Source organism: Chrysoperla carnea, chromosome 1 (genome assembly GCF_905475395.1).
Source record: "Chrysoperla carnea chromosome 1, inChrCarn1.1, whole genome shotgun sequence".
Lineage (NCBI taxonomy): Eukaryota > Metazoa > Arthropoda > Insecta > Neuroptera > Chrysopidae > Chrysoperla > Chrysoperla carnea.
The window spans coordinates 53,718,883-53,738,795 of NC_058337.1; positions in this window are offsets into that span (position 1 = coordinate 53,718,883).

The following is a 19,913-nucleotide window of genomic DNA, read 5'->3' on the forward strand; positions in this document are numbered from 1 at the left end:
AATTATGATAAAATTTCCCATGCAACATCTCTCAATATACATTGGGGTGAATTTGAAACATGTACGGTTTGGTCGGCAGAAAACATGTCCAGAAAACAAGTCTAGCATTGGATAATTTTAGGCATAAAGATTGCAAGTGATCAAAGATTTTCAGTGCGCCGAAAATGAGACATTTGTCTCCATCGTATGGTTTTTGTTATTTTTAAATTGTTCGAATCGAAGGCGGACGCATTTCGTATTCCGTGATGTAAGATATATTATGTGCGTGTCATAAAATATATATATTTAAAACCAAACCAAACTATTCATATAGGTATAACCTACACCTTATACAGGTATAGACCTTAACTTACTTATACCTATTTTATTCCTGTGTGTTAATTTTATTACTCATTCCCAAATATTTATGACGTTGTTAACTACACAGATTGAATGACGTATTTTATTTACCTCTTATATCTACAATATACGTAGGTACCTATAACATATTTACAAATAACATATGGTAATCGGGTTGCATAATATGTCCGTAACGAGAATTATATATAATAAGTTGTATTATGATTCGACTAGTAATATTATAATATTACTTACTTTGCAAGAATTCCATCGTTGATTTTCTTCGGCTATTGCCAATTAAGATAAATCAATAAACTAAAAAAATCTCTAGGTATAATGATCACAATTTTTAGGACTATTTAAAAAAATCAAGAAAATAGTAGCAATTTGTTAGGAATATTCTGAATTTCTCGAATTTTTTATTTTCCTTATGGTTATGAGGGTGAAGAAAATACGGTTTTGTCTATTTGTTTCAACGTTTTTCGGCGAATCTAGTGTACGAAGAAGCTATTCACATCTATATATATAAAATGCTTTGTTCTGAATGATTGACTGATGGATCATTGCACAGCCTAAACCACTGATCGTAGAGACTTGAAACTTGGAGAGCGTGTTCTATGTATGACGCAGGCATCCGATAAGAAAGGATTTCCCAAAATTCTACCCCTAAGAGGGTAAAAAAGGGATGCGAATTTTGTAAATGAAAAACCCATGTTAATAATTTTATAGACAAATATAGATCAACGTATGCATGTTTGTCATGTTACTATAGTTTTTTTTTTAACTTCATATGGCTTATATATATTTACAGAGAATTTTAATTTTTCCGCTTGTGTGAAACTCGGTGGATGGGGTAATTTTGACCCAAAAAGTTTCTGAGTTATCGCAATATTTGGATCGATTTAAATTCGTATCTCAAAAACTATTCGACCAGTCGTCAAATGTCTGATTTTTGTACTTTTTGGGTCAAAATTACCTTATATACTGAGTTTTATCTCAAATTATTAAAATAGCAAAAAAAAATTTGGTTTTGAATGTAACGAAACTCAGTGGAATGGATAATTTTGATACAAAAAGTATAAAAATCAGGATAATTTAATGATTGGACCTGTAGAAAGTGACAGTGTCAGCGAGTATCATGGGCAAAAAATTAAAATCCATAAAATTGTGAACAAAAGGGAGGATAAGTGAGGGCTATAACGTGATATTCTTTGTTTTTAAAGGAGGAATTGCCCAGCAAAGAGGGTGGATGTCTGCTAGTCTGATATATAATGCAAATAGCTACCTAATTACGGACGAATATCGTAAATAAAAAATTTTGATCATGGAATACAAATAATACAAGTGAAAAAATAAGCAAACAACTTACTGATCTAATTGTTGAAATACTCCGTGCAGACAATGCCAAATTTTAGTGCATTATTTTGAATAAATTAGAAAAGTTGAAAAACCCGAAGAATTTATGGTGGCTATGGTGGTTTCTAAATAACTTTTTTTTTGTTTTAAAAAATTTTTCATAAAGTTTACTAGTTGAACCTTCCTACAAGTTTTCATCTCTCTATCTTTTGTAGTTTTGGAGAAAATGGACACAAAAATTTTGACTTAATTTGCTGCTTCACGGTAAAACAATAATGATTACGAAAAAATAATTCAAATAAAAGCAGTTTATTTTTTTATACGGTACATTTTTTACATTTGCCTCTACCTCTTTCGGTTTACATGATGGGTACCCAAGATCCAGTAGATCTATGTTCATATTTTGCGTTTTTCTTAATATTTCAAAAATAACTTTTCTGTTCGCGCAGTAAGAAGAATTCATCATCTCAAATGATAAAAAAAAAATTTAGTAATTATCATTATTATCCCTAACTGTAATAAAATGTGTTTAAACTATTTTGATTTAGAATATTATGCATTTAATAATCGTGCTAGAAAGATTATAATACCATTTGATTTAACTCTCGTTACATCACATGCATACTCCTATCGCAGTATCGTAAAGTATAGGTATTGCACACATACACTTTGAATACACATGATTGATTAATTATTATTCATGTTTTGCATGAATTTATTGTTCTGGAAAATGTTATTTATATTTTTACAACAAATAAAATGTTTAGAATTTAATTAAGCGTTATTACTACTCATATATGTATATATCACACACAGTCTAAAACCATTTCCTTTTGAAATTTAAACCTACCGAACAGTGGCCAATGGTCAAAAGGTTTTTCTGTTTTGTTTATAATAATAAAAAGTTTTTTTTTTTAGATAAAGTTTTTAAATAATATTCTTTATAGTACCGGAGCTGTGATAAGAAGTATTCATTAATGTATACCAACGGACTTTAGGTATAGAAAAGCACGCGGCCTTTGAAAGGGTACGGCGGGCAACGGCAGAAAAACTTTGATAGTATGTCGAATGTGTCGAATATATGTCGAATAGTGAGCCGGTATCTCAGGTTAAGGAGAACAGCTTTTGACTAGAAGTTAAGTCCTAAGTTTGTTATGCATATAAAAAATAGTGATGGTACGAACAAAATTTTGGTATAGGTGTTCATAAAATCGATTAATCAGTCAATTTCTGGTTTTCTGTCTGTCCATCTGTGGACACGATAACTCAAAAACGAAAAGATATATCAAGCGGAAATTTTCATAACGTGCTTAGGACGTCAAAAGTGAGGTCGAGTTCATAAATGAGCATTTTACAACATTGAGACCAATTAAATAAACTATTAGAGATAGAACATAATTTTAAATGTCATAAATGTACCTTATAGAAAATAAACAACTTTTGTTGGAAACATTTTTTCGTAAACATCACTGTTTACCTGTGAGGTCGCAAATTGGGAATTATGTAGTATGTATGTATTGTATTGTATCAAGCATACATTTATTGTATCTATAAATGTGTTTGTTTTTAGCATATAATTTGTTCACTGAGGAAGTGAGAAGAAAGATACTCTTATTACTTTGTTTGTAAGAGTGGATATCTTTTTTTTCCTTACATGACGAAAAAACAAACGATTGCCTATCAACACTGTCTATACATGGTATTTCAATAATTAACTCAGCCAATTGTTTGTATTCAATAGTTTTGTATTAGTTTTGGGCACCTGGGAAAGGGTTTTTATCTACATTCAAACTAGGTAATATATTAATAACGTGCTTTCATTGTCCATCGGGAAATTGAGTTAGTAAAAAGTTTACAAAAAGTTGTAGTCGAAGGCGGCCTAAACCACATATTTTTACAAGTAATCTATCAATACTGCGTGCCGGAATCGGTGTAATTACTTGTAGACAGGAATGTTTTAGTATATATTTTAAAACCGCCAGGAAACATTCATTAATTCTCTTACTACAACTTCAGTACTGAATAACCTACTGGTGATAACTGAATAATCTAGTGGTGACGAGCTTTTATGAACGATTCAGACTAAATTATCCATTTAGGTATATTAAGTTCAATGAACTAAAGCAGTGTGAGTTTCCATACGTTTACTATTCAAACCAACATGTAAATATATCACATGCAAATATCGCTTCCTTTTGGAATTAAATCAGATCGAACAGTGGTTGATGATCAAAAGGTTTTCCGTTTTGTTTATAATTTCATTAAACCTTTTTATTAGTCAAATTGTTTATAAATTGTAAATATAAAATTTTCCGATAAGCTTTACGAATGATTCGGACGAAACTGTCTAGTTGGTTGGGAAGTTCAACGAACTAAAGTGGACATTTTCCACACGTTCTTTTCTTTTAATGAAGGAGCAGATGTGTTCACAAAATTTTGTGATACCTTGTATATTTTTCAATTGAATTTAGACAAACTCAATTTATTTCAATTCGATTTGTTTATATAACAAAAAAATATATAACACTTTATAATTCATTTCACTTCCGTGTACAGATTACAATATAGAGGCTTTATAACTTTGATGATTATGCTATCTGAATATTTTTTCTGTAGAATAAATTTTTACAACATCATGATAAATTTCAATCAATAACTATTCAGAAAGCTGTTTTTGAATCATTTTTAATCGTTATCAGGAGGCTATTTAGAAATTTATTTGACAATAAGAAGACATGCAGCGTTAGACAGAGATGAAATACTAATTTGAAGAACTTGCATTTCAATCAATTAAGATAAAAATACAATATTATGGTGCCATACACTGAATACCTTAATGAACTTTGAAAACACGTTACGAAATGGCTTAAACGAAAATTCAGCTGTATTTTTTAGTATGGCAATGGGGATGTTGACTTAATTTTTTTTATCACTTCAGATGAAGAATTGTCACTTCACGAATAGAAAAGTGAAGTTGGTTTTTTGAAAATCTTTAGAAATACGCAAAATATGAATGTATAAAACTCCTAATTAAATAAAGAAAGAAATATCGACTACTGACGTCATTGCACTGTAACGCCATAGAGATTACATATAAAAATTTGTTTTACAATAAAGAGGCAACAATCTTTGAATGTTTATAACTTTTACATGATTTTTAAATCAATTTTAATTTAACTTTTAAATTTTGTTATGATATTAAGTCAACTTTTACACTTTTTGGGGTAATGTGGCAAATTCGACATCAGGAAACTACCCTATAACACTTTACCTTCGCAAGTTGTAAAGTGATTTTAATAGGTTAGGTTAAACCTGTCAGGGTGATGTCATTTCATTGACAATAAGGATAAATAGTTCTTATCTTGAGTATGGTTTTTGTAGTACAGAATTTGCTGAATCTACATTCCATATTTTCAGTTATTTACCTCCATTGGCTTAGAAATCCTAGGAATTTGAAATCTAAAAATCCTATGTTCAGACGAGCTAAGTCGATTTATTTTGAGCCATGCTATATATCTGGTAGAGCGTTGTACAGACCTTTTAGAGACAGCCTGCATAACGAGTGATATTTTATTTTGTATATGGATGTCATGTAATGATCATATCAATTCTTATTTTTAATTATAGCGTTTGCCGTTTGATATCAAAAATTGATGTATAAAATTTTGTTATGTATACATATTACTCTTGATTTAATTTTAAAAACGCATTCCTAACTTGGTATTATTAAAAAATTTTAACAACAAATCTACTAAAGTATAAAATTCAATTTATTAAATTTATAATCTCTTATAAGTTTATTGAACTTTTTAGTTCTTTTACTTAAGTATATTAGAAAAAAAAAATCTTATTTCAACAAAACTTAAGTATTATTAATAATTTTTATAAATTTTTTAGATATTTTATTATTTATTGGGTGAATGAAATCCATGAGTCTGTCTACATATTGGATTTTATAAAAATGTATTTGTTACTTCTTGGTAAATTCATCGCATTTTTATAGTCATAAAATCAAATAGGCAATTGAAAAACATAATTAACAGAGATAATATAAGGTAATAGGTATCTATTTAAGGATGTACGAGCGCTAGGGCAATTTTGGATAAAGGCTTAATTTGGTTTTTATGAAGTTGGAGTACGTCTAAATAAATTTAAAATTTTTTGGAGGGGTTGCCACATTATTTTAATAAATCAATGATTTTAAAAGTAGACATATTTAACATAGGTATTATGGGAAAACGATACATAGATGATATGTTTTCATAAATTTCTCTAAAACTAGTCGGTGAACCGACTTATTAAGGATGTATGAGCACAGGGGGGGAGGACACAAATAAAAAAAATATATTTTTCAATTTTGATGGTGAATTATGTTATAACTTGATAATATAATTTAAAAATAAGAATAAAAATTTTCGATATCTGGAGTAATTTTCAAAATACCGAAAATTGAAAATTTTGTTTGATTATTTAGCTTTCAATATTTCCAAAACCATGGCAGATATCGAAAATTGTATTCTTATTTCGTTCTACTTTCTTGAAATTATAACAAAATTCATCATCAAAGTTGAAAATAAGGTAAAAATAATTCCAACCCCAAGTTTAAACTTGCCTTGGCACTCGTACTACCTTAATATTTTGTATTTACCAATTGTTTTTTACCAATGTTTGATTCAAGTAATCAATTTTTGGAAAATAGCTTTTTTAAATTATCGGAGGGTAAAAGCGAGTAATCTCGAACCTCTTAAACCTAATTGAATATATTTTTATCTCTGCAACTCTTACTCTTCGAAAAATATTTGAAAAAAAGTTCGAACATTGGCGGCTTTGTTGTCCGGTGCAACGAACACTAACATATTTTCAATGGGGGCGAAATAGAAAAAATAGAAAGTGTAATTAAAGTAACAAGTGTAATTAACACATAGCTTCCACAGGCACGTAGGATAGGTACCGATGTTTTTACAGATGCCAGGGCTTTTTGAGAAGTATACGTAGAAGCTATGAGAAAATAGCAATTAAGACAGTAGGAGTGACCAGAATACTTTACTCTTCTTCTTCTATTTCTTAAAAATATAACACTAGCAGAGACAAATGCCCTTTTGATTCGTGCCTCAATTCTTTTGGAGATTATCGTATAATAAATTTTTAACGAACATTCTAACTCGTGTTCTTTACACCGGATAGTGAGATTGTCATACCTTAAAATGGAGTGTTATTATATTAACTTCATTATACCAAAATAATTAACATCTAAATACCTTAATACCTAATTGTGTATGCGGATTATTCATTAACATGTTTCTTTTCAAAAGATTTTAAAAATGAAATGAGTATATTCATAAGATTTCTCCCCTTACATTGCATTTCCAAAGGAAATCCTTTCATCGGAGTATGCAATGATTCGTAAATAAAAACATTCTATTAATAAAGAATTTGTATTCAATTTCACAGGGTGTCCCCAAATGATGAGTCTGTTTCATTCATAGGTAGCTTTAACAAAAAATCATCTCTGAGTTCTTTTGACAGATTTCAGTTAAGTTTTTAATCGATTTCCTGTGAACCCATAATAAAGTGAAACTATGATTCTTTTTGTCTGCCATTTAAGGATTAATATAGTTCAGTTTAGTAACACAGATAAATAAAGGTTTAATCGTAGTTCGATTGTGGAGTTTATGGATATCGAGTTTTCCGATTTTCGTGTTTCAAGCTGCATGCCATTATATTTGCGAATGGTGTTTTATTATAAATGGTTGACATAAAAATTGTCGGAATACGAAAATTGAAACACAAAATTCAAAGACTTGATTTACCCAAATTCAACACTTGAGTCAAGGTTGAAAATTTACTTCTTTAGTAGCAAACTTACCTCTACCAATCCTCTAAAAGGTAGACGAAAATTGTAGCCTCACGGTCTAATTATTTTTATTTCTTTATGGTAAACCATTTTTATTTTTCAACCTTCTAGATAAGATATTGGAACAAAACATTATTCATAGTAATATAGTATGTACTACCAAAAACCTAATATAAAATCAATTAAAACATGATTATTTTCCAAATGTACTTGTATGAAATTATGATTTTTAATGTCAGTTTGACAATTTTTTTTTAAACATTGACAATCGTGGCATCAATAAAATTAACGATTATGTTTTAGTGACAAGCTGGGGTACTATCGTTTATTTTTCAATGGTCAACATTTATACATTTTTTTTTTTTTTTTTTGTATAAACGTTGTACTATCTGTAAATATGAAACCCACATTATATTTTTTAATTAAATTTAAAAAAAATATTATAAATTATATTAATAAAAAGTACGTACATAAACGACATAAATTTATTATGAAAACTATGTTTTTTAATTAAAGAAACAAAATTAAATTTAATATTTAATATATTTTATAAAAATTCATTTTTTTGGAATTTAACAAATACAATATTAGATACATTTTAAGAAGTATCGGCTTTTTTTTACATTATAAAAAATTATATTTAATAATTAAACCGACAAGCGATTAACAATATTAATATTATATTTCTAATATAATTTATTTTATTTTTTGAATATTAAATATCTAAATTGAGTATTTGATAAAAAATATTTATAGGATATTAATTGACTTTATATATACATATATAGGTATTCAGACAGGTTCATTAAATGCATGATTTTAAATTCACTTCTTTCTGAAGAAAGAAATTCTAATAGTAAGATCCAGTGCAGATGCCAACTATGGATAATAACTAGAGATATGGGACTATCTGATGATCATGTATCTGATGTAATAAAGAGAGACACAGCCTGCTTTCGTTGCGTCATAGGAATGAGCTAAAGCCTTGATCCCAGCGAAAATAATATAATATTTAAATTATAGTGCAAAAAAAATACGTAATATGTGCTACTAAATAATTAGACAACTAAAATCATTACCGTAACTTTAAAATTTATCCAATTGACCCGTATAGGATTAAAAAAAATTTCACAATAAAAACTTCTTTTCCAGAGCTTAACAAGAGAAAAATTTGGAAATTGAAATATCATAGTATACTAGTATACTGTATTGGAATCCGGCCGATAAATTATCGGTTAGGCCTTTTAAATATATGGATGTATGACGCCTAGAGGCCTTGTAGATTGTTTCGTTGTAAACTTCCCAGTATAGAGAAGTTCTTGTAATCTTTCCGAAAATCCAAAAAGAAGTTTTCAGCATATTTTTACGTCGGCCAAGGCAATGTATGAACACCACTTTAAAATTGATGTCTTTTGTATGCATGTGTGTGCATGTGTTCAGGGACATTTTTTCGTTCGCGATTTCTCGCGAAATTTTATATATTTTTTCCTTTAGTTTCTGTCTAGTCGTTTCGGTTCTCGAAATATATTTTGAACAAAAAACTAACAAATTTTTTCTATTTGAATATCTATTTATAAAAATATCAATTTTTTATATTCTTCTATTTGACTATACAGTAATAAGGGCTTCCATTTGAAATTTCGAAGTTCGTTCAAGTGGCATAAGATAATAATGGTGGAAGCGCCAAGTATACTCTGATTTAATGATAGAATCGATATGTTAAATACGCTTATTTGCACTTCCACTAAAAGCTATTTTTAATGAGTTGAATATTTGTTATTAAGTTTTATTAAGAAAAAAATGGTTCTTTACTTTAGAAAATCTAGGGACTGCTGAACACATTGTGGCTTGAATTTCTTTAAAGAAAAAGAAAATATATCACGAGGTACTATATAAGTTTTTATTTAAAAAATACGTGAGCCACACCTCAAAACTTTTGGTCTAATCGTTGTTCAATAACATCAAGATGTGCTGAAAAGACAAAATTTTGTATATTTTGAGTGGAAGAAAAATAAAATAGGTTTGCCAAAATTTTGGGTGCAAGAGGGAGAAGAAAAAAAAACTTGAAATTTTTCTGTTCATATAAAAAAATTGGGAATTTGAATATAATTAGTAACGTTGTAGAAAATCACTGAAACTTATGAATTTGTATAACATTAAGAAGATTTTCACATGAAGCGAGTATTTAACCTCCAAGTTATACATCTAATGTTGAAATATAATTAATATTGAAGTGTTGGTATTTGTGGAAAGTTTTCATCCTCTGACATGTTAAATGTATGGACTATAAGGGTCGCACTCACATGAACAGCTTGTTTCTTATTAATTTATGAAATAATATGATTACTAATCATTTTTATGACATTTTATGTAAAACGATTAATGTTATTTTTGAAATCAATTATTAACATCCATTCACATTTTTTTGTATTTAATAAATAAATTTTTATTGTAGGTCAGTTTGGTTTTATTGATACGTATACGTGTACGTAGGTAGTAGGTACTTAGTTTGTTCTTGTACTTGTACTCGTACATAAAGGGTACAGAGTAAAACCATGTAATGTCACATTTTTGTGTTTTTGTATCTATAATTGTCATTTTATACTGCAAAAGTATAAGAATACTCCGACGAAATCCTTTTTGTGCTAGCAAGTTTAGCCACGGAAAAATCGGCCTTAAAAGTTTATTGTACAGTACAAGTACTTGTTGTGTCTAAGGCAGACAGGCAAAATGGTTGTAATGGTTCTAACAAAATAGAATAATCTATCATTAGTCTTCAGGATTTTGCTAAAGACTCAAAGATTATTCCAAATTTTGACAAAGTCAAAAATAGCATTTTTTGAGTATACTATGATTTTATGACCAAACATGAAAAACCATGTTATTGGAAAACGCCCAGCTTTACGAAAAAATATAAAGAGGTTTTTTCGAGTAAAATGAATAAAAAAGTTAAAAAGAAATCAATCGACTTAAAAAAATCCGTAAATTGGACAAATATGAATTTATGTTGTCTACATTTTTCCCCTCTGTTTTGTGGACATTTTTGTGTATGTAATTTCTAATTTAGCCAGATTTTCTGAAATTTTTTTCTAACTAGATAATCATTTGTATTTTTTTTTTTGTATTTCAAAATGTTTACAAATATATTTCAAAACTAAATCAATGATTTTTCCCTTTAATTTAAAATGAAGAGTACATTTTCGGCAACTTGAATACCTTTAATTGCAAAAATCTGAGTTCCATGTCCATGTGGCATAGTACGTTCTTCCCTTTTACCCTTTGTATGTAATATGATGTCATTTGGTGTTTCGTGTTATAATGATAGCAAATAATCAATAAATTTTCCATTAGACCAAACATTTATTTCATACAGTCATGACAAGCAAAGCAAGGTGATTTTAAAAGACAGATAAATTTTATTAATGTTACTCTAGATTACTCATGGGTCGAATATGTGTGGTATTAGGTTATTAGTAGAAATGATTTTTTTTTTCAATTAGAAGAAATGGTAGATAACAAAAATTATTATACTATTTTTTTAAATTAATATTTTATGCAAATTCTTCTAGATTATCGATCATTAAGGCAACACTTTTCTTTATATATACCCTAAAATATTACGTAATAATATAGAAAGGTATAATGTTTTCCACCTGAAAACTCAATGGTGAGCTTTTAACGAATCTTTATATTTTAAGGTCATCCGATTCCAAAAATATCATTTTTAGCCATTGCACTGTATAGACGAATGTTATATAATTACTCTCGAACGAAAGCTAAATCATATAAATTTTGTTTAATACTACAACAAGATCATCATAACCCGTATAACGCCTATAGCGACCTCGAATGTCCCAATCTCTATCTCTATCTCTTATCTATATATTATAAATGCGAAAGTAAGCATGTTTGTTTGTTTGTTTGTTACGCTTTCACGTTTAAACTAGCGAATGGTTTTTAATGAAACTGTACGGCAATATAGCTGATATATCAGAATAACACATGAACTATAATTTATAAAGATATATTAATAAAAAAATTAAAAAAATTTAAAAATTAATTTAATTTGACATTACTATAAATTACAGATTTCTGTAAAAATAGTCAATATAAAATATTTCACGGCCATCTTTCTGATATACTCAATGAATAATTACTATTATACATTTAAAAAAATAGAAAACCATACATATATTTTACCTGTGTAAAACAATCCTTACCATTATTTCGAGTGTTGTAGAAAAGGGATAAGCGAGAGCAATCTTTATCAATCTTTACTTTTAAACCCAGCGAAGCGGGTGGGTATCACTCTAGTATTTTATAATCCGTAGAGAGTCTGGGTACTTCAATCACATAAATAGCGTAAGAGCCAAAAAACTCCTAGATCCGTGCTAACTCAACTTCATCAGAGGTATGCTAACCCGTAGAACGTCTGGGTCTTTCAGTCATAATATTTAAATAATTATACCATGCATATATGAAATATACATAGTATATTAAGTTTAGTCCCAAGTTTGTAACGCTTAAAAATAATGATGCTAGGAAAAAAATTTTGTCATAGCTGTTCATAAAATCACCTAATTAGTCCATTTCCGGCTGTCCGTCCGTCCGTCTGTGGACACGATAACTCAAAAACGAAAAAAGATATCGAGCTGAAATTTTTACAGCGTACTCAGGACGTAAAAAGTGAGATCAAGTTCGTAAATGAGCATCATAGGTCAATTGGGTCTTGGGTCCGTAGGACCCATCTTGTAAACCGTTAGAGATAGAACAAAAGTTTAAATGTAAAAAATGTTCCTTATAAAAAAATAAAAAACTTTTGTTTGAAACATTTTTTTGTAAACATCACTGTTTACCCACGAGGGCGTTAATTAGGTGCAAATTTTATAGTATGTATTAATATAGGAATATCAGTTGTGTGTGTGTCTATTTAAAAGTGAATATCTTTTGTTATTTACGTGACGTCAAAAAAACAAACGATTGCGCATCAACACTGTCTATACATTTTGTATGTGTTATGTGATAAAGAAATCAACACTTACTATAAGCATGGTTATTCAACAATTAACTCAGTCAATTGTTTGTTTTCACTTGTTTTAATATAGTATTGTATTTTTTGCATATTTCATAGTTGAAAGGGAACAATCGGGATCAACATGGAATTTTTCCTTATTAGTCAAAACTTATATAATTTTCAGTCTCCTTCAAGACAGAGGCGAAAAATTGAAGCTCCTTAACCCATCATCTATTATTTAAATGTATAAACTATCCTATTTCCAGCTTTGAAAATATCTGAGCTAACATGCAAAACTTTTTTAAGAATTTATTGTTCAAATTTTGTGATTTGCAAAGTTACATTTGATTTAAAATGACTTCTTATAATTTTAATAGACTTTCTTAATCAAAAAAAGTAAAAAAAATGCAATTTATTTAAGGCATCATTCTTTTTGATAAATTCTACTAGTGACAATAAGTTGTATAAATTTTTCAACAGGTATACCACAAAGGGTTAAAACAAACAATAAAACATTTTTTTAATAACTTTTATTTTCTTTAATAAAATTTATTTGATTCGATTAAGTAACATTGTCCGTCGCTGCGCTGCACTGTGTGAGAACATAAAAAAAATCTTTTAAAATTTCAAATAAACAATAAAACGCATTTCATTTCATTCCATTTGTGATGTGTTTGTGACTATTAGCACATTACATAGTAAAGGTAAAGTATGAAGGCTGTTATAGGCCTCCTTGCCAAGCCTTTGAAATAGGCGCCATGTTGACGACTAATGCATGTATAGATAGATATAAATATTAACTTTATAATAATATTTATCTAAGTAACAAAAAACAGTACTTACTTTGTAGAAGAAAAAGATTTATATAAAGGTTGGTATGACTTATGATGTGAAATAAATCATTTTGAAAATTTTATAATAATCTTTTTAAAAAAGATTTTTTATTTTAATACAAAAGTTGTAACTTCTTTTATATCTAAATAAATGTTTATTTTATGTTAATTTATTGATTTAGAATAACTTTTAAAAAAAAAAATAATAAGATTTTCCTAAATTACCTACCAATTTTGTAATTTTATTTGTTTGGATGTGTGAAGTTAGCACCTTTACATATGATTTTTTTATGCTTTCGTCGTTACACATTACAGTAATTTTTCACCATGCAGATATTTTTTGCCAACATTCTATATATTTACTACAAGAAAAAACGTATGGTTACTGATAAATCAGTATATTTCTATATATTATAAATGTGAAAGTAAGCATGTTTGTTTGTTTGTTTTTGTTTGTTACGCTTTCACGCTAAAACTAGCGAATGGTTTTTAATGATACTGTACAGCAATATAGCTGATATATCAGAATAACACATGAACTATAATTTATAAAGATATATTAAAAAAAATTAAAAAATTTAATTTAATTTGACATTTACCATTTTTTTAAATTTTTACAGAAATCTTTAATTTTTGTTTCGAAATGATGATTACAGAAGAAACAGATTTATGATCATCATTTTGAACCATAAATTAAAGAATTCTGTTATAATTTAAAATAGTAAATGACTTATGACTATTTTACATTTAACAAAATTGAAAACTGTGTATGTCAAGAGAGGGTGGAGGCTATAAAGCGGTGGTTTTTACTTTTAAGCCCAGTGAAGCGGGCGGGTATCAATCTAGTTATTAATAAAACCTATGTATGAGTAATTTGGAAATTTCAATTGATGGACATGATGTAATTATATATAATGCAAGATAGGGAATAAAGAAAAAACATACAATGAAACATAGGAGTGTAAAGGAAAGGGCAAAGGAAACGAAAAAGAGAAAATAAAGGAAACTCCTCAAGAAGAAGGTGTGTTTTGTCTGTTTGGTGGAAAAGATTGCTTACAATGTCCGATTGGTTGTGGTTACTCGTATATGAGTTGTGGACCGAAGCAGTGATTTCATGTTTCTATTGCAATAATTAAAATTATCTTACATACGTTCCATCTTGCTCGTTACAATTAGATTTCTTACCATTTTGTTTATATTGTGAACATAAAATGAAATATGCCTGGGCTTTACTCCATAAGTAGTTTGTTACTGATTTTGGACCCAATATTAATTTTTTATAATTACAGAATTATTAAAATTGATTTAAATATAAATGATAAAACAAGACTGATTAAAATAAAAAATTTAGAATATGCTATTTTTTTTAAAATATAAAATTAGACCTTGCATCTTGCTCTGTCTTCTTCTAAATGTAATTGAAAACTTCTTTTATAACATAATCAGCATTAAAAACTATTGTTTATATCTCTCTCTGTTTGTTACTTAAATTCTCAATCAGTTTTTTATTAACTCTATACAATAACTATAAATTTATAATTTTCAATAGTCAATCAATAATATTGATTTCATTATATTGGTTTGGTTTGATATATTTAATTGTTAAATGAATCATGGCGGGTGGTTTCTTACAAACGTAATTATAGGAGAAGGTATAGTACCTAGAATCATAATTTACATTTATGCGTTTTTAAAGCCATTTAAATATCACAATGGACAAAAATATGTATTTATATAAATATAAAGTGTATATGATTGAAACATCGAAAACCCTACATGCATCTACGAGCAACAGCCTTTATTTTTAATGATTCAGCATGAATAGAAGTGTCATCTTTTTCCTACTTAAACTACCCTTACCTATATTTGAAAATCCATAAAATACATTAATACATCTTTAAAATTTAAGGCACAATGCACATTCCCATTTATAATTTGTTAGATTCAAGATACATCACTTTTTGTATTTTATTGTAACTTTATCTTAATTATAACTTCACCACTTCTAAATTTAACGTTATCTTTAAAACTTTAATATCATGTAACCAGTTACGATGAGTGTGATTTATAAAACAATATGCAGATAGCAGCTTGTAGAAAGATCTGAAAAGTTTTTATTTTTAGTTCATTCAAAAACAAAACCACATTGACAATCAATCTTTAGCCTACCTCAATTCTGTCCTCATTTGATACAAATAGTTTTCAGTTAATGTCAATATCTGCCGAAAAACACAGAATGAATGGTGCATTTGACTCTAGGTACTACATCTTACCTTATTATTTAATAAAATAAAAACAATAATTTTTACTGGCTGCATTGTACACTGCAATAATACTTGTTTTATTGTGTTTCAGACAATTTAAAATTGTTAAAGACAAAATATATTGGCTGAAATATTCACAAGACCTCCACGCAGGTATACCAATCAATAGTTTTCAAAATAGTTCACATTAATTACAATTTTAACTCAGTCTCTGGTTTAATAACATGTATTTGCTAGGCCTATTATAGACGATAAATATATATTTGAAATTATTAACGTTCGAAAAATACGTGTTTGGAATAATTGTCATTGTTTGACCTCTAGAACCAATCTATAGTTTTTCCTTGACCCATTCTGAATGGATTATCTTTATATAGAGGTAAAAAAATTATAAAAACTTTTAAAAAAGTTATAGGCAAATACAGGGCGGTTCATCAAAAATTATTGAAAAACTTTTATTTTTATTACATTTATAATATTGTACCATGGTTCACACATCTTGATCAATAGTTGCTTAATATTTAAATTATCAAAAAGATAACAACATAATTATGAGTTCATTTTCATTGTGATATTTTAATGCAATCCAAAATGTAAATACTAGGTACTACACCTTACCCCTACTATTAAAATACATTTAGGTTTATGTTGTCTTATTTTCGTTACGATTTTATATCTTGCATTTTTAGTGGTGACACTCTATATTTTTATTGATTGGTCAATTTTTGTTAATAAAGAAAAATCAATCGTTTTGTATCTCAAGGCTGTTGAGTTTGTTGGATTCTGTTTTGTTCGGTACTTTTTAAAATAGTTCAAATATTTTTAAAATATTGGAATGTGATGTAAAGTCTTTGTTCAGTACTGAATCCTATCTATAAATACTTTTGTTTTGGGGTTTTTATTTAGCAATGGTCTTGATTTGGTCAAATTTGGATTTAATAAGGTTAATTGATTATTATTTATTATACTGTTTTTATCTATAAGGGTAAGTTTAATTCAAAGTTTATAACGATTAAACATATTTACGTCTATGGCATTTTATGTCCATAAAATGATACAATTGGGAAATTTTCATAAAATACTTTGCCAATTTCACAATTGAGACGAATGATACGATGCTTCATATTATTTTGAAAATCTTCCAAGGTGTTTAGGCTACAAAGCGTGTAAAAGAAATGCACACTTTTATCCTTGCTTATACACTCGAAAAACTTGGGGGTTAAAATGAAGATAATGCGGTGAAATATAACGGCTTAGTGCAAAAAATTGACTTCAAGTTTGTGAAAATTAAATATCTTCACCTTTTACCGGCCACACATTATCAAACTTAACCCTTACAGACAAACAAACAAACTTAGACCATGTGAAGTTAAATTTAAGCTTTAAAAAAAGTATAATCACGCTCCATAATTTAAACAAAAAAAGTGAAAACAAACAATTGACTGAGTTCATTGTTGAAATACCATGTATAGATATTGTTGATAACGCAATAGTTTGCTGTATGCATCATATTATTCACGAATGATCAAGTCTCTCTTACACACAAAATAATAGAAGTATCTCTCTTCTCACTTCCTCAGTGGAAATGTTAATAAACAAACACATACATACATACAATAAGTGATACAATACAAAACATGTATATATTGCTCCACTCTAATTTGCGCCCTTATGGGTAAACAGTGTTTATGAAAAAAATGTTTCAAACAAAACTTGTTTATTTTTTTATAAGGAGCATTTTTTACATTTAAGATAATTGTAAACCAGTATTGTAAAAAGTTTTGGTTTATTGCACGGTACATACATATAAAACAAATACATGCTTTGTAGTCAAGTAATGAATGATAATTTTTAGATTAACAATACCTCGCAAATACAAAAATATATATAATATATTATGTGCAAGTGCTGCTTATAAATTTGATAATATAGATATCACTCTTCAATCATCAATGCTCCAATTATAGTCGTCTCTGTTCATCAAATGATGGATCTTCGATGAACTCATAATTTAAACAAAATTTTGTTTTTATATCATCGACAACCTTATATTTTTACGGTACTATTATTATTACACTTTCTAGATTTTTTGCTATAGAAATATCCAATTGAGGAGGATAACCTATATGATTCATCATTTTTAGCCAACTTTGGACGATAAAGTAATAATAAAAATCCCTATGACCTAGGAATTTTTTGTGATTTTTAGAAACTTTGATAATCAAAAAATGTATTTATAAAGTTTTATTGAAATCCCTAGTATTATTATTTAATCTTTGCATATCTCCTTAAACATTAGTTCTATCTCAAACAGTTTACAAGATGGATCCTACGAATTCAAGACCCAATTGACCTATATTACTCATTTACGAGCTAAGCCTCAATTTTTACGTCCTGAGTACGTTATACAAATTTCAGCTTGATATCTCTTTTCAGACATATAGACAGAGAGTGACCTATACCAAAATTTTGTTGGTAGCATCAATATTTTTAAGCGTTACAAAGTTGGGACTAAACTTAGTATACCTTGATATATTTCATACATACATGGTATAAAAAGATATAAATATAAAAAATTAATAATTATTTATAGAATAAGTAGCAGTATGTACTGTAGTACCACATACATATAATTTTAATGTTCGTGCATGTTTGGAATCCTGAGAAATATGACACGTAAAACAGAATTTATTGCGTGCAAAAATATGCGACAATTAAAAAAAAAATGTATGATACATTTTTTGTTTGCTACTGTGAGAAAATATTGACTTGAAATTAATGGTGAATCAGACATTAAAATTAGTTGCAGGTCAAAGTAGTATATTACTGTTCATAACAAATTCAACATAACGCAAAGATGAGGTAAATAAGTGAAAAAAATTGTTGACTTTTTTGTTCAAAAGAACAAGAATCTTCGAATAAAAAAATCCATTAAATTAAAAGTTCCATTTAAAAATACAAAGTTGACTTCCGAAGACGAAGACGTTCTACACAAAAAAACTAAATACTGTATTTTAATTTCCCTTAACAATAAGTCGACTCATGTTTTTCGCGTATTATGATTTGCAGTTCGTTCCGTTTTCGAAATATAAAGGCGGAAAAAATCACGCTGTATAATTTACCGTCGCAAATTATTTCAAAAACAGTAGTGCCTCGAAAATATTGAAAGGTCTATCTGTTGTCAAGACAAAATAAAATGATACTACTACAGTTCTGGCATATTTCTGTGGATCATTTATTGTAAGATTCTTTAATTGTCGTTTTAATTTCCTTATTTCTATCAAATCAGTTACTTCCAGGTTCTTAATCTTGTTTAATCGGTGTCAAGGGATTTGACACCGTGACTTTCTTCATTCTTTGTTGCTCTTACGATGCTGCGTTGTAGAAATTTTCTTAGCTCTATCTTCTAACAGCCAGCTTTTTTCCATTGGGTTGGCCTTTTATACCATAGTAGCTTCATTCCACCTTCAATTACTTATTGAGACAATTTCGTTGTATTTTCCGTTTTATGACAATCATTCTTTTCATCATCTACCGCAGTATTGATAAATAGTTAGTAGCCTAGTAGTCTAAATTGGAAATACTGAAAACGGGTTCACTTCCTGTTTTAATTAGTGCAAATTATTTTAGCCAGTGGACGGGATTTATCTTTTTTGAATTTTGATATTTTTATTGGCCTTTACAAATGGTAAGTACATGTATTGTTATCTAGTAGTCTAAATTGGGACTACTGAAAACGGTCCCACTTCGTGTTTCATTAGTACGAATTATTATCGCCAGTTGGTAGGGTTTCTTTCCCATTACCGCGAAATTATCCAAGTAGAGATAGCCAGTTGGGAGCATGATTATGATTATCCGAGCCTTCATTTGTTTTACTAAATTTACCTAGCAGGCGTTGCCAATGTAATTTTTTTTTCTCTACTTTTTAATCGAGCTTTTCTTTATATTATAATTGGAAAATTAAAGGAGATCTGAAAATTTACATTTTTTATTTAAAACACTTAGATAAATTATTAGATTTTAAAGATATAAAAGATCTTTTTGAAGATAAAAAAGTTTGATTCGGTATTATTTGCGTGCCTTAAATATTTTTATAGTTTTAGATATTAAATGAATATTAGCATTAGGATACAGTATCAGAAATAAACATTTAATTTGATATTATAAAAACATAAGCAAATATAAGTAATTTTTATGTTGACCATTTTTAGAGTATGTATGCATATAAAATAAAATGGTTATTACGCCATTAA